General features: G+C 37.7%; 1 long non-coding RNA gene across 1 annotated transcript; it reads left to right on the forward strand.

Annotated features, from left to right (window-relative positions):
* On the forward strand, positions 2,469-17,079 carry LOC110401605. Its single transcript, XR_002440463.1, has 4 exons — positions 2,469-2,500; positions 11,208-11,317; positions 12,652-12,909; positions 16,286-17,079. It is a non-coding gene; the product is annotated as an uncharacterized LOC110401605 (long non-coding RNA).

Below are 25,830 nucleotides of genomic sequence, written 5' to 3' on the forward strand. Positions count from 1 at the left end.
TATAAATATATTCTGATTTGTTAGTAAGAGAGAAGGCTGAAACACCTGCTTGTGTAACATCTACATGTATTTGAGAATTTCATTTGTGTTTCTTGGTCTCTCAGTCTTCCAGTTAAAAAAAACTCAGACAAGAATGCAGCAAAATAAGAGCATTCAGGATGTGCAGTGTAGAATAATGAAAGCAATTTAAATACATCTGGGATAATGCTACATTAACTGCATTAGTGAAGCATTTTCTCCCATAACATAATCTGTCAATGGTCTTCTGTAACTGACAGCATAAAACTTCTTGTCAATTTTGTTTTTGCATAGCCATATTTTCTCTAACAATGGCATTTCTTCTGTATTTCTTTATGCATTACATCACAACTTGCACTCTTAACAGCTTCATAATGAAAATTCAGGCCATTCGCATGCCTTTCTTTGCTGCTCTTTCATCATGTGTACTCAGAGAGCCCTTCTACACATGCCTCTACAACTTGCTTCGAGACATAGACAGAAATACTATTACCCTGTTCTGCTGAGAGAAAACATGGACTTCCCAGACATAAATATGAAAGGATGTTTAATACTTGGAGGGAGAAAAAGGAGATACAAGGTTATAGCTTTGCCTTCCATGTTCACAGGTAGGCTGGAAAGCCAGGGACAAAGTCTCTTGTGTTAAATCTCTGGCTACACAGTAAAACAGTGGATAGAAACAGCTAACATGAATCTGCTCGGAAGCTAAGGAGTCAAATATCTATTCAGTCCAGAAGTGAGGCAAAGGACTAAATGCTCTACAGTAAAGCAGCGCAAAGAAGAGCTGAGACCAGTCAAGCTGGGAACAGACGGAGGAGTGCTACATCTTCAAAAAGCTCTGAAGATCTGGCCTTAGGGTCCTCAAATGATTTGAATTATTTGGCAGAAATCAGTCAAGGCCAGCGCCTGATTTTCCCCCATACACTTCAGTTAGGAGCTTTGGAGAACCCTTGTAGATAACTGTAAAAATAGCAGGCTGGTAAATTCTGAAAAGCTAAGGCTCTTCTGCCCCTGTGAATGATGATTTACTGTAGAGGTTGTTTTGGTTGTTCCAATTCATCAGATAGGTATTGCTTACAGATAATTCATTTTTTTCTCATATCTCTTCTTGACCTTTAAGACATATATTCCTATTGCTATAGATTATTAAAAAAAAAAAAAAAAAAACCTCATAAAACTGGGAAAAATCTGCAGAAATATTAACCAAAATTGTGATGTCATGACAGTTAGTTCTTCCAATAACCTGTTTGCAACACAACCAAGGTGAAGCATGCTCTGAAAAAGACCATAAAATGCTATGCATCAAGAAAATGCCATTGGGAAAGATCTGCAGCTGTGAGCAGTAATTGGTAAAGTGCTATCATCAAACCCCACATGGCCACATATGCAGAGGAAGACTCATAGCACATCAAGTGTAAAATGAAAACTGTGATACAGGCAGAAATAAAGCCAAAGGAATATCGGTCAATATGCTGAAGCTGCTGGCTGAAGAAAAGTCTGTTCAGCAGACTCCAAAATATTTGTAACTTTGAAAGAAAAAGAAGGAAATTGGAAAGAAGTCAGTTGTTCTAGTTAATGATAAAAGTTTATGTAGGGAAATATTCCACAGAAATGAGGTGCAGATGCTGGAAAGACGGATCATTATCAGTGAGTAATACCACAGTGTCAGTGCTCTCACAAGCATGGAAATGATATATATCTTCCTTAATCCCTATGGATTTATTATGTCACATGGTCAGTCTATGTTCCTCCATCTCCATCAGATAAAGGCTATGGACACTAACAAATAAAACCGATGTCATTCAGTCATAGTAAATGGATGAATGAGGAACAGAGATCAGTAACATCAGAGAGTATAATGGTGGATTAGTAGGCTAAGGCACATGAAATATGCCCTGATATAAAATATTAAACTAATTATGAAAAGTAGTTCTGCATAGCCAATACCAGATGCTTTGATTCTGGTTACTTATCTGAAACACAAAGCTACGGCACATAGAAGTGTAGTCCTGCACATTGGCAAAGTACCCAGATATAGTGGCCCTGTAGTAGAATGGTAAAAGTAAGAATTTCTCACATGCTTTTCTAACTTTGAATAGCATTCACAGTATTCCCTCCTATTTCATCCAACTGAAATTGAATAAAACTAAGTCTTGTGCCCCTAAAAGAAAAACATCGCTACAATTTCGGAAAGATGGAAAACAATCATAGATACCAACTAGTCTTTTTGTATTTCAGGAATCCCAGCAGAGAGAAAGAGAGTACTAAGATTTGGAAGTGTAGCAGAAATGCTAAGTCACAGCCTGAACCAGTGATTGAGCACCAGGTGGGAAGGCATGACCAACCCAGGGGAGCTCAGGTGCAAGCAGTGTACCTGAGTGACCAGAAGGGGTGGAGCCAGGATCCACCCCTCATTTAAGGGTTGGCAGTGGAGGTGTGGGTATTTTGCTGGAGATCACTGCCTATCTGAGGCATTCTGAAGGTAAGCAGTTTGTCTTCCTTTGTTTCTGTGCCTATGGCGACTGCATTTGGGCTTGTTCTCCTTTGCTGCAGCCTAGGATTGTGCCACTCTGCTATTATTACTGTACTTTCCATCATATTATAGCACCTTGGCATTTCTGGAAGATACATGGACATCCCTGTATGGCTATTTAAACCTTAGGTAGGGCCCAGTTTTACTCTGTAGTTCCTTTACTGAGTCAAAGAATGCAGATAAAATGGATGTCTTGAAAATATCTGGTTCAGTGATGCTGGGTATGGTTTTTTTTTTAGCCTGTATTTCATCTTAGAAAATGAACAACTACTTTAGAATTCTTATATTTGGGCATAAATCAGTATCATAGAATGGCCTGGGTTGAAAAGGACCATAGTGATCTAGTTTCAACCCATTGCTGTGTGCAGAGTTGTCAACCGCTAGACCTAGAGCCACATCTAGCCTGGCCTTGAACGCCTCTAGGGATGAGGCATCCACAACCTCCTTGGGCAACCCATTCCAGCATGTCACCACCCTCTGAGTGAAAAACTTCCTCCTAACATCTAATCTAAACTGCCCTTGTCTTAGTTTAAAACCATTCTCCCTTGTCCTATCACTATCCACCCATGTAAACAGTCGTTCCCTCTCCTATTATATGCTCCCTTCAAGTACTGGAAGGCCATAATGAGGAATCCCTGGAGCCTTCTCTTCTCCAAGCTAAAGCCTGGTTCCTTCAACCTTTCTTCATAGGAGAGATGCTACAGCCCTCTGATCATCTTAGTGGCCCTCCTCTGGGCCTGCTTCCAAGAGCTCTGTGTCTTTCTTGTACTGGGGGCCCCAGGCCTGGATACAGTACTCCTGATGGAGCCTCACAAGAGCCAAGTAGAGGGGGGCAATCACCTTCTTCTCCCTGCTGGCCACTCTTCTTTTAATGCAGCCCAGAACATAGTTGGCCTTCTGAGCTGCCAGTGCGCACTGCTGGCTCGTGTCCAGCTTCTTGTCTACCAGGACCACCAGGTCCTTCTCCTCAGGGCTACTCTAAAGGAGATCTTCCCCTAGTTTGTATAAATACCTGGGATTGCCATCGTGTGAGTTTTGGACACAACTTACTACACAGGGGAAAAAAAAAGCCAGTTACTTTCTCCTTCTTGAAAGTCTAGATACTTTGGTTCATGATGGCTATTCCCTGACTGTGCATCACACTGCATATTCAAGGCTTCCTGGAGTCAAAAACATACATATTACATAGGTTTTTAGGCAAAAAACAGTATGTGATTTCTAATGTCACTTAGGGGAGTTAGATGCTCAGCTGTAGTGATAGACATTCAAGATTCTTTAAGTGACACTTTCCCAACTCTTTCTCCTCCAGAATTGTCTCTAAAATAATAGCTTTATCTTCACAGTGTCAGGTGAAAGCAACAATGAGTGCAATATTCAGACATATTCTACAGAATTATGCTTTGCTTAGATTGCTAGGTTTCTAAGATGGTTAAAAATATTGCTATATTGGTACTTGAAAATCTTGTTCTTTCTTCCCTATCCATTTGCCTCTTGGAAACTTTTCCCTTTTTCAGATCCTAAGTTACTTGTTATATGCAGTATGTGCAGGGAGAACTAAGACAGAATCCTGTGTTTTTATATGGTATTATACGAGATGAACAGGGGCACTTAATGTTATGAAACATCTTAGGTTCACCCTTTTGCAGGTGACCGGAATGGCTTAGACACCTTGTTTTTCTGATTTACTAGAAAGGCAGCTGGGCTTTGTATTTGGGTGAATGTCAACCTTTCTGTCTTAGACTGATACCTTTTATGCTTGCATGGAAGGCAACCAAAAAATAAATAAAAAGAACTGAAGAGATTGACCTATACCTCCGGAAAGAAACTGAACCAAAAATCACAAACCTTCTAATTCTGGTGTAGAGCTCTCTGCAATCCAATTAAAAGAAAAAAAAAAAAAAAGGACTTTACAGTTTGTTTGAATTGAGCTCACTGTCTGATTAGAAGCTCTGAGTAAGCAGGTTGTAGGAATGTAGGATGTATTTAAGTAAGAAAGCTGTTTCTCTTGTTGATTAATCAAGTGAAAGCTTCATGGTTCAACTACTTTGCACTTGTTTTCCCATGGTTGGCAAAAAGAGAAGATCACAGAATTTTTTTCTATTAAGAACACGCTCACTAGCTTACATTGCAATTTTATTTTATTTTAACCCCCATTCATCACCACTTATTCTGCATGTCAAGGGCTTTAATTCAGACCCCATGTTTCCTGTATGTTTATTGCAATGTATTGATGAGGTCTGTCGTCCTGAATTCCTGTGTAGCAGAACTGTGTGTTACTTCTTGGACATAAAAAGACAAATATTTTTGCAGCACTTCATCTTGATTGTAAGTTTCTAGGAGCATTAGATTTTTTTTTTTTCCCAGAGTGAAACCTCTGATAAAGGCTGCTGCTAGGTCTCTTCTATCCCTTCTTTTTTATCCTATTTGCCTTGAGGATTTTCATTTTTTCTGGCCATATCTGGGTGTTTTTTTTGCTTTCCTTGAGTCTGTCCTGTAAATTACATTGTGTAATTTGTCTACCTCTGCCAGAAGAATGACCAAGAAATAATCTGTATATACCCTCTTCTTCTGATTGGACACATGTTCCAGGCATGTGGCACTCTGTTCTGCAGTGTGCTGCTATTTGACAAAGAGGACTGAGCCTTGCCATGTCACGTATGCGGACAGTGACAAAGGGCAGGGGCCACACAGGCCTAGTGACAAGAAGACTATATATATCTGAAGTGACAGAAAGCAAGAAGAGACAAATGCTGAGTTGCCAGTCTGCAGAGTGATTTTTGGGTGGACAGATTATTCTCTTGCTCCTTGCACATATGTATGGTGATTGAGCAAAAAGTGATCACATCTGGCTTTTTCCTAAGAATTTTATCTCAGTGGGTTAATTGGAGCGAGGAGGCAAATATACATCCTGGGAGCATGCATGGTCGCAGGACATTTATTTTAGAAGGAGGCAAGAAGTTGCTGGAAAAGAAATGAAGACCTCGCTATTGATATATCTGGATCTAGCCTCATGGAACTGAACTTAATATTCCATGTCATAGACAGCAATAGTTTTATGCTGTCAAATCACTTAGCACAACTTTTCTCACTTGCTTATAAGAATCTTCATTTCTCTAGTGTCTTATGTGCAGAAGTGTTTAGAAATCAGCTCTAAAATTGAAGCTGTACCTTAAAAATGAAAACTGCTATCTAATATGAAGAATGCTGAAAAATCAGTTTCTAGCTATCTCTCAAACTTGACATGCAAAATCAATTGATACTTTTGACCTTAAACTCCTTGTGATCCAGTAACCCATCTTTAAAATGTATACAGTATCAAGTACATCTCAATCATTTTAGAGAAGTGAAAGGTTGAGAAAATAAATTGGTATTTAGGAACTGTCTCCTAATAGAAGTGTGTGAGTTATATTTCTGTTTTTAGAACAACTTGAAGAATATGGCACTAATAATACCTGGAACTACACTTAGAAAAGAAGGAGAAATAAAAAATTGAATAGCTTTTCATAAATGACTTTTATCCATGCTGTGCGTTGAATGAGGAGATAGGGGACCTATTAGCTTTATTGCCTGTGATCATATTGTTAAAGAAGGTATCATAAGCATGAGGACTACATTCAGATTGCACAAATCTGATTTTCAACTTTTTAAGCTGATAATCTTTTAATTTTTTTGTATAGTTCTGTATACATGCTTGTGCATGTATGTTGTCAGACTCTCAAATCTCACTCAGTAAATATCTTTTTGGAGAGTCTGAGATGCTGTTACATGCTTGTGAGATATCCTGAAAATATCAAGCTTGGGCTTCTAAGGCATTTGGGGAAGCTTTCTTTCTAATTATTTTTGGCTTCAATCACGTAGTAGAGTTTCTTCTGCCATCAATTTAATTTGCATCAGTTGTGTAAAACTGTTGTCAAATCATCTTGTTAATACAGCAAATCACATATAGGAGAGGTTATTTAAATGAGGTCTAAATGTTTAAATAGCTTACAATCTTAGGATTAATAACATTCAAAATGTTGACTGTGCTACTTGAGTCTTATAACCTTTCTTAAATGGATCCTCAGTTAATTATCTCCAAAATCAGCCTTTTAAAACATTATGCCGTGTCTAGAGATTGATATTTAACTTTTTTCTATTAATCATATTTAGTTTTAAGATTTGGAAAGGTAGTTCTCTAAGGTTCAGCTGACATTTAAACAATTATGCTGAGACTTAGCATTGATATATTTTGGTTGCTTAACCCTTCTGTCAGCAGTTTTGTATTTTATGCAGACCTTGCTGGTGTGGCACTGGCATTTATAGTAGAGTGCATTTATTTCAATAGAACATTTCTTGTCCTTGTAGTTATAGCAGTTATGATTATTATCCTAAAACAAAGCAGTCTGAAGCTGAAATCAATCTACAGAATATGCTTTCACATGCAGACATATGCATATTCCTTGTGAAAACTGATGTGCATTGAACTACAGACCTTCTGTTAAGAAAATATTACAGGTCCTTCCCAATTAAAAAAGTTATTATTTTTCAGTGCATAGATCTTAACTGCATAGGCTTAGATAGATTTAGTGTTGATTACAAAAACTGATAAACTGTTCTATGATTCTGGCTGTTCAAGGCTACGAGAAATTTTTGTGATATGGATTAAGGCAACTGGGAGTATTGTTAAGCCAGTGCTTCTGGCGTACTGTTGCTTAATATTTCTTCAAGGGCTGCTGAGTTTATATTCTGTCTGTCCCCATCCTAACATATTGTTTCTTGAAGTGAATTCTTGGTGGAGGTCTGAGAGTAATGTATTTTGTGCTATCAATCAAGCTCACTGAAATATGGTACATAGATGTTGGTCTCTTCAGTCAAGCTTCTGTTTGATTGTAAGGCTGGAGGGTCATGGGCTGTAGATGTGCCACTGTCATTTAAACATACTCCATTTCTGTGCAGCAGTATGAACTGCACCACAAACTGGAACTAATCCAGCATAAAATACAACAAAGAAAGTAAAATGGAAGTTGTCAATAAATTGGCAATGGACAGAGGCAAAAGAATGGTTTGTTGTGTGTGCTGGTTTTAATTCATCAACTGCTAATCCTATTTTTTTCAAATTTTTTAATGATGGCATCTGAAGGTCACTTATGGACAATTTCTGTGACCATTCAAAGATAATAAGCAGCTTCGTGTGATATCAATGTACCACCTGCTCCCTTCTGGCAAGAAAGAAAGGAAAATATCTTGCAATATCCATGTCACAGTATTGTTTATCATGCTTGAGTTCGATATTTATACAGGAAAACCTAAAAAATGAGGAATTAAAACTGGTAAGTAGCTTGCCTTCTGTTCTCAAGCTTTTTCTTGGACTTCCCTCGTGTCTGAGCTGTGTTTATATAAATAAACATCTCTGGAGGTACCAAGTTCCCTTATGTAGGGAGGAGGGCAGAGGAGGTTTTCTCACTGCTCCAGTAGTGATAAAGGCCAAATGCTTTAGGTTCCTCCCTCGAGAGGACATGACTTTCTCTGAATGCATTGATCAGAGCAGCGTTCAGTAGACCCTGGGGGGAAACCGCTAACGTACCACATAGAAGCCATGATATAGCTTTGCAATATGTGTACAGAAAGTATTGTATTCTAACAGGTGACCCAGAGGACAGATTTCAAACCACTCTGTTGAGCCCCTTTTCTTGGAAAGGGAAAACAAATACTACAGGATCTGATCCGTTCCCTTTGCTGGCTGCACAGGCAGGAGCTGGGGTTGCTGCTGCTGCCAGTGGGAAGCTCAGGGGTACCCTTTGTCCCCACCAGTTCTGTGTCCAAGCAGTCTCTTGACTTCCATCAGCGAAAATAAAACTTCCTTTACGTTTCCATTCCTTTTCCTATGCCTAGCACAGCAGCCAGACCAACCTGTGGCTGTCCTCTCTGCTTAGTCTGGTGGGCTCACATTCACTGGGATGGCAGCGCTGGGGGAGGTGCTTTGTTGTGTGGAGGGAGGCACTGTTTTGCAGGGTGGCAGCTGCTGCCTGTGTTGGGGATGTGTGTGCAGCTGCAGTGTGTGTGCAGCAGCCTGCTGCAGAGCCAGGAAGAGGGATCCTGAAATCAATATCCAGCTCCTTTAGGCAACACTCCCAGGCCACCCTTTTTTGGGGAAATATTTAGAATAACCAAATATTCATGTTCTGAATTAATGTCATAAATGACTGACACTTCTGTGACTTGCAGTCTGATGCTGGGAGTCGCATTCCTGACTATATGACAGGTTGTACTTGGGGGCCGTTTGTTTACGTTGCTCACACAGTTCAATAGTTGGTATATACTGTGCCATATATGTATGGTTGTTATACATCTTTGAAAACAGTAAATTCCTGAATTTATGCGACAGCTAGGCAAACAAGAAAGGATGTAGGGAGCTGAAATATAGAAGATGTGTCAATATTACTCATCCTCCTCCCACTCTCCCTGTTGGTTACGCTTTCCTTTTACAGTAGAAGCCAACAGTAAATTTTAACCATTTTTTCTTCCAAATTTCTATTTTTAGATTTATAGGTAAAAGACACTAGCAAATATTTTGAGTTTTACTGCTCACAGAAAGTTCCAAATTAACAGCCTTTGAGAATAAAATCCATAGCTCAAACAGGGCACGATAAAGGCAGGACCTCTATAAGCTTCAGGCTTCTGCTGTGCTTCAGGTCTGGTAGGATTCCCACTGCATGACCTTTCTACTGAGACTACCAGTTAAACTTTCAATTACGGTGAACAATTTTGTGGTACAGGCTCTTGCTCCCTGTGAATGATGTGAAGACCATTCTTCTACCTTGTCTGACAGGCAGAACACTCAAAAGGACCGTTTTCTATTGTTTGTGTTTTTTTTCCTGTGGTTACTAATCCCTTCAATCATGGAGTCCTTCAGCATTCAAAATGAATCCCTTTTTCCCCCAGGATTTGAGAACTAATTCTGGTGACACATTAATGTACTTATCACTGGTAGTATTCAAGTGAAAGGTACAGTACTGACAGATGAAGCTCTGCATTATGTTTTTGAGATTATATATATTCCCAAGTTACCAAACTGTAGTAAGTGTCTGATGATCCCTTTCTTTAGCATTCTGAAGTGTGTGAGGTACGGTGTTCACGTGTGTTGAAATGCAAGCAGCGTTGGCTGCTGCTACTCAAACAATTCCATCTGTGCTTGTTTTAAGTCAGTAACTGCTACTTCATTGGACATTTGGGGGAAAAAAAATAGTCTTGCTTTCACCTGAATTGAGCAAAAATTTGGTGAGGAAAAAAATTGGTCTATCAATATCTGTATTTTTGAAGAAAAGACTTTATTTGGCATTCTTTAATGAGAATTCACATTTGTGGAGGATGTTTGCTGCTGTTATTTTAATTTCCTGCATCCTGTTGTGCTATACAAACCATATTTACAGGTGCTGAACCACCTGCCCAGGCAGCATCAGAAATTCCTAGTGGAAGATGCTGTACAATTACCTGGGGAAAAGTATCACTACTAGTAAGGGCCTCTCTCCAAACGTAAAACAAGCCTGCAACTATACTAACAAACTATATGAGGGGGAAGAGTGGATAGCCACAGTAAAAGCGTAGCGTTACAAGCTCAGTTTGATAGCTTTGGATCATTTAAATATATAGGGTTTGCTTGTGTGTCTGACCTCGTTGTGATTAATGTTTAGGTCTAGAACTACAAATAATATTTCCCTCTGCTCCACAAGAGGCTTCACCAGCCTCAGTCTTAGAGGGCATGTGCTAACCGATGCATAATTTCTAAGGGAGTGTTGTTTGATCTAGTGCCTTAGACATACTTCTGGCATGGAGGTCCATTTGATATTCAGAAAGCATAGGAAAAAAAGGCAGAAAGCCAGATGTCATGTATTCAAGACCTTGTCTCACTTCGGATGACAATGCTGGTATGTGCTTGGCACGCTTCTCATATCACCCTTTTACTGATGCAAGAACAGTGTGATCTTCCGATAGCTCATGTTGCATCCTGACTTCAGGGAGGACAAACAATTGCTGAGCAGGTCAAGGTGTTAACAGCCTCATGGTTTTTTTTTGTTTTTTTTTTTGTCAAGTGGTTTATTTCAAAATGTTAAGGGAAACATTGAAGCTACCAATTATGCTTATTGTTTAACAAGAACCTGAATCAATTTCTGAGTCCATAGAGATGATGTATACCTGTATAACTGCATAATTTGAATACTGATTATATTTTTTCCAGAAGTAAAACTAATTTGTTCAGATTTATACCTTCTTCTGTAATTCAGATTTTAGATGCCATTTAATTTATAATGACTCTTAAAAGCACAATACATAGTGTAAGCATGCATATTTTCATTAAGTACACCACTGAATTTACCTTAAGTTTCAGTACTCCAGTTCTTTGCACAATGTGAAATCTATGCTGAACATATAACATTTCCAGCTAAGCCTGTGACAAAAAACAACCCCCCAAGGAACAACAATCCTCCACAACCCTAGACCAGAAACCCACAATAACAGATGGCTTTCTTGTAAAAAAAAAAAAAAAAATTTACCTAGTTTTCACTACAGTCAGAAACAGCAGCCATGTTTTGTTTAGAGATGTTTCTCCTGAAGGCAAAATGACTTGGTTCATTAGGAAGTGAGCTTCAAATCTCTCTTCTTGTGTTTGGACTGACAGGACATAGCAGTACACCTTGTATGCATTACATTCCCTCCCCAAGAATTTTCTGAAGACAAATCAAATATAAGGAAGATTTACAAGAAGAGAACGGCCTGCAGTTTTCTTATGTAAGTTACAGCTGCTTGGACACTGCACAGCTTGGCGCTGCTGAGACCTATTGTAAATGGGTATATTTGTTTATTTTTTGGAAAAAACTACCTCAGTGCTTTAATTCCTAAAATTTATTTTATTTAATTGTTAAGGGGGAGATTCATTATTCATTTACCCAGATTGTTACAGCAGTAAGATGGGGCATCTCTCCAAAGCCTTAGGTAGTAAGGCACATAGTATTTCAGAAATACCTGAAGGGCAAGGAAGTACTGTTTAGCCATGCAGAGCAGAACTGTTAAGGTCTTAAAGATAACTCTTCCACTTTTATCTTAAATTGTGTGCTTTGCAAAGTGTTGCCAAAGAGACAGTTTAATGAACAAATATTCTATAAGTGGTTAAACTTTTGGAAAAAATCCAACAGTTCCATGTGACTCATGTTTATAGGTCTTTTTCAGATAATGCATTCTAGCTGCCCAAGTGCTTGATTTTTTTATGTGTAAAAGCTGAGTCTTCATTAAAAGAACTTACTTCATTTGACTTTCAGCTTCTTGCTTAAAATTCCATGAAACCTTACACATCTCTACAACTAAATCCTACTTAAAATTAAACATTATAATGGCTGTCATAAGCACTTACTAATTATTAGCTTTCATATTCTAAATACAGGATTTTAAGCAAAAAAGTCATGATGCTTTCTCCCTTTTTGAATTTTTTATAATTTAATCCTATTGTGTTGACCTGGGCTGCTCTCTCACTTCCCATCTTCAGAAAGGTGGGGGAAGAAATTAAGCTCAAAAAAAAAAAAAGCTCATGGGTCAAGATAAAGATAGGAAGACCACTTAGCAGAGGTAACATCAGGGCAAAACAGACTTAACTTGGGGGAATTTAATTTGATTCCAATTAACATAGAGTTGGGTGGTGAGGAAGTCAAAAACGTGATTCGGGAGTCATAGTTCCTTCATGGAGTACTCATCTGTGCTGGCATAAGGCCCTTCACAGGCTGCAGGGCAGTATCTGCTCCGTTGCCTGGAGTACCTGCTCCTTCTACACCTTGGTGTTCACAGCATTACTTCTTACACGTTTCCCCTCTCCTTACACAGCAGGCAGCATGTCAGATTTTCTTAAATATGTTTTGTCAGAAGTGTTGGCAGGTTGGCTGATGGGCTCAGCTGTCTCCTGTGGTGGGTCCATTGAGCTGTCAGTGTCCAGCATGCAGCAGCCCCTGGCTTCTGCTTACAGAGGAGTCCCTTCTAGTCCCCCTGCTACCACAACCTTGCCACCTACACTCAGTATGTTTACTCACTTCCCTCCTCCATTCTTTTATGTCAAATGGCTATTCTCTTTCTTTCAGCAAAGAGAGGAGCAGTGGAGGACAGAAGTTTGAGCAGCTCCTGACCCCTCACAGTGCTGCTTCCTCTGACAACAGGTGAAGACAGTGCTGCAGCCTGAGACCACAGACACATCGTTAAAGCCACTGATTACTTTTCCCATTCTCTTGGGTGAAAAATGGCTCTGGCAGCCCTTGTCTCAACTGGACACAGGCACGGGTGTAGTGGAGTGAATTTTGATAGCATTAATGGGAAAAGAGGTCATGCTTGTGTTGAACAAGGTGAGTGGAAAGTGGTAGGCTGATGTTCTTGCAGGCCCAGGGGGTCCTGTTTCTGCTGCTGCAGAGAAGGGAGCTTCCTGAAAGCAGCTCATAATGAAAATCTTTCCTTCACATATTCCAAAATAGCAAAGGTTCTGATACAACTTATGAACTTCATTCTTAACTAGTAGTTAACATAATCCATATCTCTTCCTTGTTAAGTACTGCTGACGTTTGCTTGGTTTTTCACTATTGTGTACAAGTTTAGATTTTCATTCCCTCATACTCTTTTAAATTGGCAGTAAGTTGATAAGACACTCTCACCATTTTTTACCAGTCTATAAATAGCATTTTGCCTCATTTCTTTCCACTTCTTGCAAAGACTTTATTTGGATTTCATGCTATTTGAAAAGCATCAAATTTAAAATAAATGGCAAAAAATATTTTTGCATAAGTGCTCAATCTTATTATAATTCCAAGATACGAGTAAGTGCCAGTTATTTAAAACCCTTACTAGCTAGGAGAATATTAAATGTGAAGTTAGAATTTGAAATAATTTTTTTTTTAAAAGTAAGCTCTAGTAAAATGCTGACCTGTATATTTTATGTAGTATGGATTTCCATCGGGAAAAGCTGACCACCCTTTAACCCTTAGATTACACATGAATCCACAGTATTTGTGTGTTAAATCTCAGCCTGCTTTGCTATCTGTTCCCCACAGTAATACCAACATACAGCTTTGGCATTAAAATATGATTCCTTATCTGTACTAGCAAAAAATTTTTGAAGTTCATCATTGCCTAAACTGTCTTGAAATCGGAGCAAATACCAAGGGATAAATTTAGCTTGGGTGATACACAGAGGAAACATTAATAATCAAGAAACCCAGAGAAAGCTGGTAAATTACTTTATAATTGATTTTTTCCGAAGTGTTTTACAAATGAATACACACTCCCTTTTGAAATCAGTATTCCAAAATACCAGATTTATATCTATTATGGATGAGTCAAGAATGGAAATGAATTGACAATGAATTACGCTTCAGTACTCTTTTGCTGTAGTATTTTAACTGAACTCAAAAATAATTAGACTTAATATGACTGTTCTTTAATCAAAGTAAATTTTGGTGAAATGGCAACAACGAGATGCTCAGATTTGGGTGATCACAGATAACTCATGTTCTGCACTGATGTGGTTATGCTACCCTAGTGTTAAACATTGATTTTTGTTGTGTTTAAGGAAAAAAACATTTATTCTTTGAACATTTCTATTGATATTAACAGTAATTAATTAATGTCTTCAGATATCACTAAGTGTGTTTGAGAAGTCTTTTCTTTAACTGTGTAATGCTATAAAACCTACCATCTAGCACTAGGTTTCTATTGGCTTTCTACTTAAAACACTCAAAATAGTTTTACATTTCAGTTTCTCTCAAATTACGTTGCGTACCCTTATCGATCAACATACAAGTTTAGCCTTCAAAATACAGAAACCTTCAATATTTTATATATTTCTTCAGACTGTGATCTAACGTTTCTTGAGTCCATCATTTAACAGGGAATACTACTTCATCTTCAGATGAAGCTAGAAAGTCACGTCTTAGCGTCACACTGGATATGCTTCAGATATTTTCTATTTAATTTTTCCCAAAATATAATTTTTGTGTAAAATATTGTCCTGTTGAAAATCAAATATTTCTGGGAAGTATATAAAACTTTTTCCAGATTTTTTTTAAGAAACATAGGCCAGAACACTTAATTTCATCTTTTTCAGAACTGAACATCTTGATGTTTTTCTTCATGAGCAACATCTTGTTAATTTTTTGATTCTTTTGTAGTTTTAAAATGTTCTAGTAACCTTCAAAAAAATCTGAATCAGAATGAAAATTTATTGTTAACTTGCTTTCTGAAAAGTGTAATGACAGAATTAAGCACTTCATTAGTCTCGTTCTTGTATTTTAATAATACAATTTACATTTTGTTTCTGATCTGAGCAGGGAATTAAAATTTCAAACCCCAACATTTTTCACATAGATAATAGGATTTGTAGGTAGTCTATCTTGGTAAAATTCCCTTTTATGAGAGGACTTACAAGAAGTTCCTGTAGATTACTTATAAGTGTGTATATGGTATCCACAGTATCTGTGATATTTATGATATCTCTGAAAGGCAAGAACTTTGGTCTTCATGTAAAGTACTTGTGCATGTCACTTCATAGTTCAACAAAACAAGGTAAAAGTGTGAGCTTTTGAAGAGAGATATTGAAGACCTGGGAAAATACTGTCCTGTGCATACCAAGTAAGGTTTTTCTATCAGGAAATCCCACACTCAGCAAGGGAGGGACCTTCCCTATGCTTTGTGTGCAACTAAGCACTTGCTTGTTAGGTGCTGCAGATAAACTGGTAGCATTCTTGGGAGATGAAAACAATTAAGATGCCATTCCTGCCATAGTGAAGGTCTTAAAATGAGACTATGAAAACTCTATTATTACACCACACCTTTTCTGCACACTTCTCACTTTCATGGCAGCAATAAGGCTGTGTGCTACACAAGGATCTGCAGTTTCAATTTGTTTTTTGAAGGGTCTGGCTTCTCCTTTCTCATCTCTACCTAATTCCAATGTACATTGAGAGGACTTAGCATCTGGCAGGATTAAGACGTTCTAAATTTGCCGCTTTTTATGCACATGACAATACTGGTATCTGGTGTGGTAATTCTGTGTGGTCCTTTCACTGGATGCTAGGATGAAGCCCTGTGGGATTTGCTAATTCTGAGGCAAGATACTGAGTAAAAGAGATTAAATCTTCTGGAAGACTGTAGTTGCTAAGTTATTTTAAGCATTAAAAGTTCCTTTCCTTTTTTTCAGAAGGAAAAGCGCATAATAGCTAATTAGGCCCTTAGGGATCAATTTTCAAAACAGTGTGCAGGAGGTGCGAGCACAAACTTTATTTGTTAATGGGTTTTGTGAACATACCTCCTGTGATTTTTCAAAATGTAGCACAACAAAACAGCAATCCTAATGGAGAAGTACATTTAAATATATAGAATGTTGTATATTTTCCTTCAGGACATGAGATAGATGATGTACATTAGGTCCATAGAGTATTTCTGTGGCCATTACGTTTCACTTTCTCAAATCCTTAAGTGTGATGAAACTATAAAATATTATTTGCTGCCCTGTAGTAGGAGCCAATCCCATAGTCTTCACTCTCCTTCTCTTTGATTCAATGAGGAAAAGTAACAAAGGACTAATTCCCTAATTTTGGTAATTAAATATTGTATCTTTATCTACATATGTATTTATATCATTTTTAAACATTTAATTGTAAAGATTGTGCAAGGTGTTAATGAGGGCTGCTCTGAAAGTAATGCATCCTATTTTATTATGTTGACCCACAGTGTCAGATGTGGGTGTTGGAGGAAGAAGCAGTAGAAGTTGAACCTTCCCACCAATATTCCATTATGTTTTGTTGCCATGCAACAGATGACAGTAGAGGGACAGTCTGATGTGGAAGTGCATATAAAGCAAAGGTGTGACTGAATTCCTTCAAATGGAAATAATGGCACCCACTGACATTCACTGATACTTGCTGAACATTTATGGAGATCAAACAGTTGATGTGAGCGCAGTGAGATGGTGGCTGGTGCTTTTCAGCAGTTGTGGCAGTGACATGATAAGCCACCATCTGGACAGTCATGTACAGCTGTTATACCACAAAATGAAGAGCATCCTGATCAGCTCATCTGTGTGAGCTGAATGGGCTGGTGAAAGATGGACTGTGTGGTCAACTTTTTACTAGCAACAACAGTGTCATAGAAGCTGTGAAACAGTGGGTCACTTCCACTGGTGCAGATTTTCACCAGGTTTTCAGAGTGTGGTATGCTGGTATGCAAGCTCTTATGCATTCCTGGTGAAAATGCATAGCTAATGATGGTGATTATGTTGAAAAAAAAATATTATTCTGTACTTGAGAATCTGCTCTATCAAATAGTTTTGTGCTCTTTGTATCTGTTGTAACTTTCATGTAAATAAATAGGAGGTGTTACTTCTGGAACAACCTACATAGAAAGAATTAAGAGTAAGCCTATGATTCATACAAAATTTAAGCAGCATTGTATTTCATTCTCTATTTAAACTGATGGCAAACGTTTCACTATCATTACACAGGAAAATGCAAAAAAAAAAGTCTGTTATTTTTGAATAGTGTTAAATAAAAATGTGTTTCATAGAATCATAGAATTACTGGGGTTGGAAAAAGCCTCTAAGATCATCTAGTCCAACTGTCTGCCTACCACCAATATTTTCCACTAAACCATGTCCCTCAGTACAACATCTAAGTGTTTCTTGAATGCTTTCAGGGACAGTGACTCCACCACCTCCTTTGGAGAAGAATTATTTCCTAATGTCCAACCTGAATCTCCCCTGGTGCAGCGTGAGGCCATTCCCTCTAGTCCTGTCACCGGTTTCATGGGAGACAAGGGTGACCCCCAGCTCACCACACCCTCCCATCAAGTAATTGTAGAGAGCAATAAGGTCACCCCTGAGCCTTCTCTTCTCCAGACTGAGCAATCCTGCCTCCATCAGCCTCTCCTCATAAGACTTGTGCTCCAGCTTTGTTGCCCTTCTCTGGACAGCGGTTTGTTATTTCTGCTTGTTATAATTTACAATAACATTAGAGGTTGAGGCTGCAAGAATGAATTCACAGGTAGGTAGACGCAAGGCAAAGTGAATTTACAGCTATGTGTCTCCTAAAACAGAAGGCATATTTGTTTGGAGGATATTCCAGTTCTCTGCTTTGAGAAGTGGAGATTCCTCACTTCAAGCCAGGTCAGAATGTTGGCAGATGAGCTCAGGTTTGGTTGCGTTTTCATATATTATTATTCCTTAAAAGTTTAAATGAGGATCCATATCCATGTGACCTTATGCTTCTAACAGCCATGTAGATCCAGGGGTACATACGCCAAATACTGTGTACGTAAAATAAAGATCACATATGTTCATACAGCCTTCATCCTTGTTCTGAACAGTGTGAAAACTGAGATTATAACAAGTGAAAAATTATGTTTAAAATATTTAAATATATATTACATCTGAAAAACAGTCCATGCACCATAATTTCTTCCAACAAGAAGAGATGTGAGATTCTGTTTGTGTTTTAATGAAAAAAAAACAAACAAGCAACCGACAATTCTAGATTGAGCTTATACTTCAGCATCTGAATGAAAGTTTACTTGTGATTTCGGAAGTTAGGGTTTTGTTTTAAATGACATCCTCGTGGATGCATGAGATATTTGTAATTAAGAAAACAAATGTAAGTGTGCTGAGCACAGAGTTAGTGTCTCACCAGTATGAGCTCTGCAGTCAGTTTTATACAGAACTATTTGCAGATTACAGAATAATCAAAAGAAATCAGCTGCTTCTGTGTTTTTCAGACTCCAAAAGCATCATTGCAATATTCACAAATAATGAACAATCACACAATTCCAACCCAATCTCACTAATAAAAGATTTTGATTTAAAATATTTTCAGCTTCTATAAATGACAACAATTTCTGTCCTGAGTGGAAAAATGATTTGTTGTCTGAAATATTTCATTGCTCAAGTGGCATCTATTATCTAAAAAACATTAGATTTCCCATAGAATAGAAAATATATTTAAAAAATATGTGAGCACAGATAATCATCCTAAATTGGTGATTTTATTTCTTAATATTACTGGACAGTTGCCTAAGATGGCAAGTTTCATTACACTAGAATATAGATCTGACCAAAGTGTGCAATTTTTTCCTTCAGTGCACATTTAATGGAATAGTACAGTAGTCTCAGAATATTTATATTGTGGTACATGATTGGAAAGTTGATAATGTTCATTCATTGCAGTTATATTGTTTTATTAGTGAATATTGAAATTCTGGCTTTCAGGATGCCGATTTTGAATGGTTATAGATAGTATTATATATACTTACATTTAGCTTGACAGATTAAGGAAGTGCTAACAGAAAGGCTCATTAAGATTAACTCAAAAATTATGTGATTAAGTGCTTCATTTAAAACCTTCTGCTTAGAAATACAAATTTGTATCTCACAAATCCCCTGCTTTTCCAATAAAAATTAGCTAGGCTGTCAATTATGATATTGATACCATAAAATCATGAGCTACAGCTGCTTTTCAGTTTAAGCAGATTCTGTGATAAGATATGATTACTTGTGCTTCGATATTGCCTAGTATCTGAATAAATAAATAAATTTATTTTTAGCTATATGTACTTTAATAACTTTCATAATCTCATTGTTAATTTTTTGTTAGTTCTTTTCCTCCTTAACCCGTTCACTGCAAGCAATGATAGAGAATCCTCTCTGTTAAATATCATATACACAGACTTTAACTGTTGAAATATGTAGAATTATGGCAGCAGACAATGTGGAGTAGTTATTCAATCATGCATCTTCCAATTTTCCTACTGTAACTACCATTTTTTAGCTATGAATTTAAGCTACTAGTTATTATTCTCCTTCAAAAAATAAGAGTTCTTAATTGTTTCAGGAAAAACATTGCAATTTAAATATTTTTAATATCACAGAATTGTAGAATTGTAGGGGTTGGAAGGGACCTTTGGAGGTCATCTAGTCCAATCCCCTGCTAAAGTAGGTTCCCTAGAGTAGGTTGCACAGGAAAGTATTTGGGGTGGGTTTTGAATATCTCCAGAAAAGGAGACTCCACATACTTTTGGAAAATTTGTGCTGTAACAACAAACACTGAAAGAAGGCTAGTATTTTCCTCTCTATCTATGTTTCTGTTATACAGGGTTGCACACAGAAGTTTCTCTTCTTTTTTCAGAGCTTCTAAATGCGTACTTAAATTTCAAAGAATCATAAAATCATTTGAGTTTGAAGGGACTGTTAAAGGCCATCTAGTCCAACTCCTCTGCAATGAACTGGGCCCCATCCAGCCTGACCTTGGATGTCTCCAAGGATGGGGCTACCAACCATCTCTCTGGGCCACCTGTTCCAGTGCCTCGCTATTCTTATTGTAAAAAAAACTCATACCAGTTGTCTTGCTCCAGTTATCAGTAATGAGATGACATATATATACCGGATGTGAGATTAAGACTCAGAAAGGAATCAAATATTTGCCCAAGCAGTTTATAATAAAAGTTTTGGTTAGCTAGGCCTGAAGATGGGAGGTGAGACAAAGAAAGTGACAGTAAAAAGACAGAAAATAAAAGTTTTGTTACAGGAATGCAGAGATGGTTATCATCCCAGTGTCACAACAATTCATGGGTATGGTTGGCAGCGGGGGTGGAGGGGCATGGATTCTCTTTCTTAGCCAATCAGTGACAGAAGGAAAATGCAACAAGGGAAAAGTGCACACAAAGTTTTTGCAGAGTCTATGTATTTATACTGTCTGGTTCTCCTTGGGTTGTCCATAGTAATGGCACAGGTGCAACAGTCCAGTGCAGTCTTATCCACATCAGAGTAGCTGGGGCCTCCACACAAGGCTGAGCCACTGCATCTCGGGAGTAGCACATAAGGTGATAAGTGTCATGACATTCTCCTTATCTTCCTTGTTCCTGACACTCCTGTGTAGGCAGAGATGCCTCCAGTTGTCCTTGCACTCCACAGCAATCTTTGAGAAAAAAGGAGTTTTTGTACAGCATCTCACACCAATCTTAATCTCCACTGTTCTAGTTTGAAACCACTTCCCCTTGTCCTGTCACAACAGGTCTTGCTAATAAGTCTGTCCCTTTCTCTCTTACAGTCCACCCTTTAGATACAGAAAGGCTGCCTTCTCTTCTCCAGGCTGAACAGCCCCAGCTCTTTCAGCCTGTCCTCGTAGGGAGGGTATTCCATCACTTGGATCACTTCTGTGGCCCTCCTCTGGGCATAATTCAACAGATCCACATCTCTCCTGTACTGAGGACTCCACACCTGGATGCAGGACTCCAGGTGAGGTCTCACCAGGGCAGAGTAGAGGGGCAGAATCATCTCCCTTGACCTGCTCACCATGTTTGTTTGTTTTTTATGCAGCCTAGGATGCTTATCGCTGGCTTTCTGGGCTGTGAGGGCAGGTTGCTGGTTCATGTCTAGCTTGCCATCCTCTGGTACCCCCAAGTCCTTTTCAGCAGGGCTGTGCTCTCTATTTCTCTGCCAGCTTGCATTGATAGTGGGGGTTGCCTTGACCCAGGTGCAAGACCTTGTGCTTGGCTTTGTTGAAACTCATGAATTTTAACTGGAGCCACTGCTCAAGCCTGTCTAGATCTCTCTGGATGGCATCCTGGTTTGCAGGCACGTCAGCTGCACCACACAGCTTGGTGTCATGCACAAACATGCTGAGGGTGTGCTTGATCCCATTGTAAATGTCACTGATGAAGACAACAGAGAGCACCAGCCCCAGTTCTGAATGCTGAGGGACATCACTCATCATGGATCTCCATTTGGACACTGAGCCATTGACCATCACTCTCTGGATACGATCTTGCAACCAGTCCCTTGTCCATTGACTAATCCACCCATCAAATCCATATCTTTCCAACTTAGAGAGAAGGATGTTGTGGGGGATCATGTCAAAGGCCTTACTGAATTTCAGATAGATGACATTAGTGGCTCTTCCCTTGTCTGTTGATGCAGTTACACCATCACAAAAGGCCACTAGTTTGTTTAGGAAGGATTTGCCTTTGCTGAAGCCATGCTGATTCTACTGTATCGCCTCTTTGTCTTCTGTGTGCATTAGCATAGCTTCCAGGAGGATCTGTTCCATGATCTTCCCTGGCACAGTGGTGAGGCTGACAGGTTGGTCATGAATGCAAGTGCTTTGCCAATAAATGTCTGATATAGGTAATGCTTTAGTCTCCCTTTCTGCAATATTGAGATGATTATTTCCCCCTCCTCTGTGCAGACTGTTTACAGTACCCAATAGCATGACTTCTACTCTTTCTCTTTTCTAATTACTAGCAATAGTCCTATCGCATAGATTATTGATTTTTTTTTCCTTTAACTTAGCCGACAGTTAAAAAGTTTCTCAACACTTCCATGCCTTGCTCCCCTCTCACTTCTTTGTAAGATATTTTAAGCAAACTTCGGTCTTAATTTGGATGTAATGTGTAAGACAATCTCATATATTTTTGTGTCTGTATTTTACCATGCCACAGAAAATCTCTCCAGGATTATTATTGTTTCCTTCCTGACTATTACAAACATAATTCTCCCTGTTTTCCCTTGCACCATGATTACTTTATTTCTAACTTTCTGAACATTAGGTGCTGGATCACCTACCTTACTGTGCACCCTTTTTTCATTCTGCTGCTCTCTCGTATCCGTATTAGTTCTCTAACATTAATCCCAGCTTGTCGACTTTCTATGCTGTCTAAGGTGCCCACATCACATCTCTTTTTCCCAGCAGTTTTTTATTTATTATTTTTTTCTACCTGACCCTGTATGCCGTAAGAGCCCTTCAGTAAAACTCATCCTTTCTTAACACCTTCTCCACCTTTTAGAAGTGAGCTAGGTTTCATACTGTGCTTGTTAATAACTGATTGATTATAATTGTGTAGTCTAACCAAGTTTTTAAGACTTTTGTTAGCCTCAAAGAACTTCTCACATGACCTCTATATCCTAAAAGGATCATAATTTCCTAAAGTGACAATCAAGCTTCCTGTATCTCTTTGAAGCACTTTTTACAATGATCCTTGAAGTTCCCACTTTGTCTCATAAACATAAGTGCATTAGGAAATGCTGATAAGTGCACTCGGATACTTGCTTTATAGTATCAATGTGTAAATGCTATTACTCTGTATGACAAGAACAGCTGCAACGACAGAGTTACTAGGCTGTAGTTACCACAGACACCTTAATACCTTTAAAAGGAATAACTATGTTATAAAATGAACATTCAGATGTAAAATTCTAGTAAGGATCATGAATTTACAGAGATTGAACTGATGAAAGTCAGGTTCAAATTTGTGCTCCTTAGTCACTTTAGCTTATTATAGGCACTGTAAGTTATGCCTAATGTTTATTTATTACTAATATTTGGGACAAATGAGACCCAAAAGCATTAATTTGTGATGTATTCTAGTGACTGTAGCACCTTGGTGCTGATGTGTATTGATTATTTTGCCCTTCTAGGATGACATCTTTGATCAATTAGTCACCTAGCTAAGACATTTCTCCATAAATTACAATCATATTTGAATGGAACTTGGTAATTATCACAGATGAAAAGTGCATTTTTGTCCAGTGACCTCAGATATTACATTTAAAGAAATAGTAATAACACATTTCTCCCATTACAGGATTCTAAGGTACATACAAATAGCAATAAAGTCAAATATCATGAATAAAATAAACTGAAAATTAGATGAAAATTTTCCCTTGTCAGCTACTCAGATTTCTTAGATGACTGTGGATTCTGAGTCAAATAGACTCTCAGCAATAAAATTATCTAGTTGATACACTGGATAATGAGTTGCGAAATAGAACTTTGTGTTTTATATCCTTTAAAGTATAGATAATTTGCAGATGAATATAAAATAAGCTAGAACTTTCACAATTGTTTTAATTGTCCTTCCACAACATCTGCTGGTTTTTCTCTTTTTGTGTCTGTGATAGAATGTTCTTTTCAAAGAAATAGATAAGCTATGCATCCAGTGAAATATATTGAAAATAGTTATGTTTGACACTGACATACTGTGTGAACCTGGAAGTATATTTCACTATTAGAGAACGGTATGAAAAAAAAAAAAAAGGAAGAGTGGAGGAGAGATAAAGGAAATGTCTATCTGATCTTACAGGGAAATAAACTCCTAAGAATAACTCCCTCTTAAATTTTCTTTTAAATTAGCCATACAGATAAAGATGTACCTGTTATATTTTTCACATATGTTTAAAAGTGTAGTTTGCACAGAAGCTATGTAAGACATATGGGAGATCACCTGAATCATTGCTTCTATAAAGTCTGTTTTTCTTTTCCTTAAGAAATTTTGAGGATGGAAAATTACAAAAGATGATGTTTGCATCATTTTGATAATGTTTTTTTCTTTTGTGAAATAACACTCCTCTGTAATCCTGTGTGTGTGTCATTATGTATATGGTAAGTTAGGTCTTGATTTGTGTTTTTAAAGCAGTGGCTAAAAATGTACAATTCTGAATAATTTTTATTAATAAGTAATCAATGCAAGCTGAAATTTGGGACATTAGAGTTTATTTTGCTCCTTAATATCTCAGCTTCTGTTAGCACATCCTGAGGTATGGGGCTCTGTTAGCACCATGATCAGAGTAAAAGACTTAAGGAAAGTTTTCTTCACAAAAGATGCCCTCTTCTTCTCCAGTTATTTAATTTAGAACTTCCAAGTCTATTCCTTAGATTATTTTTGCCTTTTGGAGGCAGCCTCTAGGGAAATTAAGGTACAGCACAAAGATGATCTTCAGAGGAAGATGAATTCTTGAAAAGATTGGTTTTTGAGTAAGAGTGAAAGGGGTGTGGGTTTGAATAACTTGGGTCAAACGTACATGAATCAAGACTCTGGGCCTTCTGGTTCATGCTCAAAGCCAGTTTTGGTGTACAAGGGTGGATTAATTTTTCAAAAAGGCAGTATCCAAGAAAGTATAATGCTCTTGATGCAGTACAGTAGCTGCCATATTGGTTGCCAGAGGGAATTTTAACAAACATATTAAATTTTAGATTGCTCTGGCTCCATTTGGAAATTGGATCTCTAAAATAACGAAATGACAAAAATGGCATGAAATCCTGATGTCTTCACCTGGAAGCATGTAGATAATTGAGTTGGACCGAGTTGCTGGAAGCTTATCATCTCAGTACACTTTACAGGGAAATTAATATGCAGACAGAAATCTATGCATCTTGACAAAATCATGCAATTTTATAAAACAGCAAATCTAAGCATATATAAGGAAGCTTTCAAGCTGAGAATAACTTGCTCATGACTGAGATGCTCTATAGACTAGCATGTCATGTAACACTTTACAGACATATATTTTGGCATACATGTATGCACATGTATTCAAAGACCAAAAAATGTGCAAGTTTGATATAAGTTTTAAATGATTGGGCAAGATCTATATGTTTAACACCATATCCCACTTGTAGATCTTAAAATGGGATCTAAGACAGCACTGATTTTAAAGAACCCAGAAGTAATTGTCAAGTATGAAGTATCAAGTATAAATAGATCGATTTAGACCTTAATGTACAGAAATAAAAGATTTCAAATCAAAGGAATATTACAATGGAGAGTCCAGACTAACTGTGACAGCACAGCCTTTTATAGCTGTTTTACTGTCTAGACAAGAAGCCATTCTCTCTGAGATAGGAAACCCAGCTCAAAAGCTTATTGGATTTAGCGTATTGAGACAAAATAGACATGCATGAGCACAAAAAGAAATGAGATAAATTTTACCAATATATTTCTCTAGAAAGGTTTTCATGATAGCCAAGTCTACATCACAGAGAAGTTGCAAATAAATAGCTCTTGGTTATCATTGCCAGCTCTCTCTAGGAAGTTAATAATGAAAATATCCATAAATGAACACAATACAAGAAGCAGAAAAGAGTATAATCTTTTTCAAATAGTTATGTTGTTCTCTTTCAGATGGCAAAGGATGCATTTCAGTCCAGCCTCTAAATATTTGTATTTGAAAGAAGAAATTATGCTGAACATATTGAAATTTTGTATGGCTTGTAGACACTATCTAATAGTGACAATGTGTAAATGAAATTTACCAATTAGAAAAATTAGAAATTTACTAATTAGAAAAATTAGTAAAATGTCTATAAATATATATATTTGAACAGCAGATCTAGAGAAGTGAAAACATGAAGATTTTATTTGACTTTGACCAGCTTAGCAGACATAGGTAAGACAAATAGGTATTGCTAGAATTTCTGTTGCTAACATATTTTTAATCAAGGATTAAATTAATCCAA

Source organism: Numida meleagris, chromosome 1 (assembly GCF_002078875.1).
Source record: "Numida meleagris isolate 19003 breed g44 Domestic line chromosome 1, NumMel1.0, whole genome shotgun sequence".
Classification (NCBI taxonomy): Eukaryota; Metazoa; Chordata; class Aves; order Galliformes; family Numididae; genus Numida; species Numida meleagris.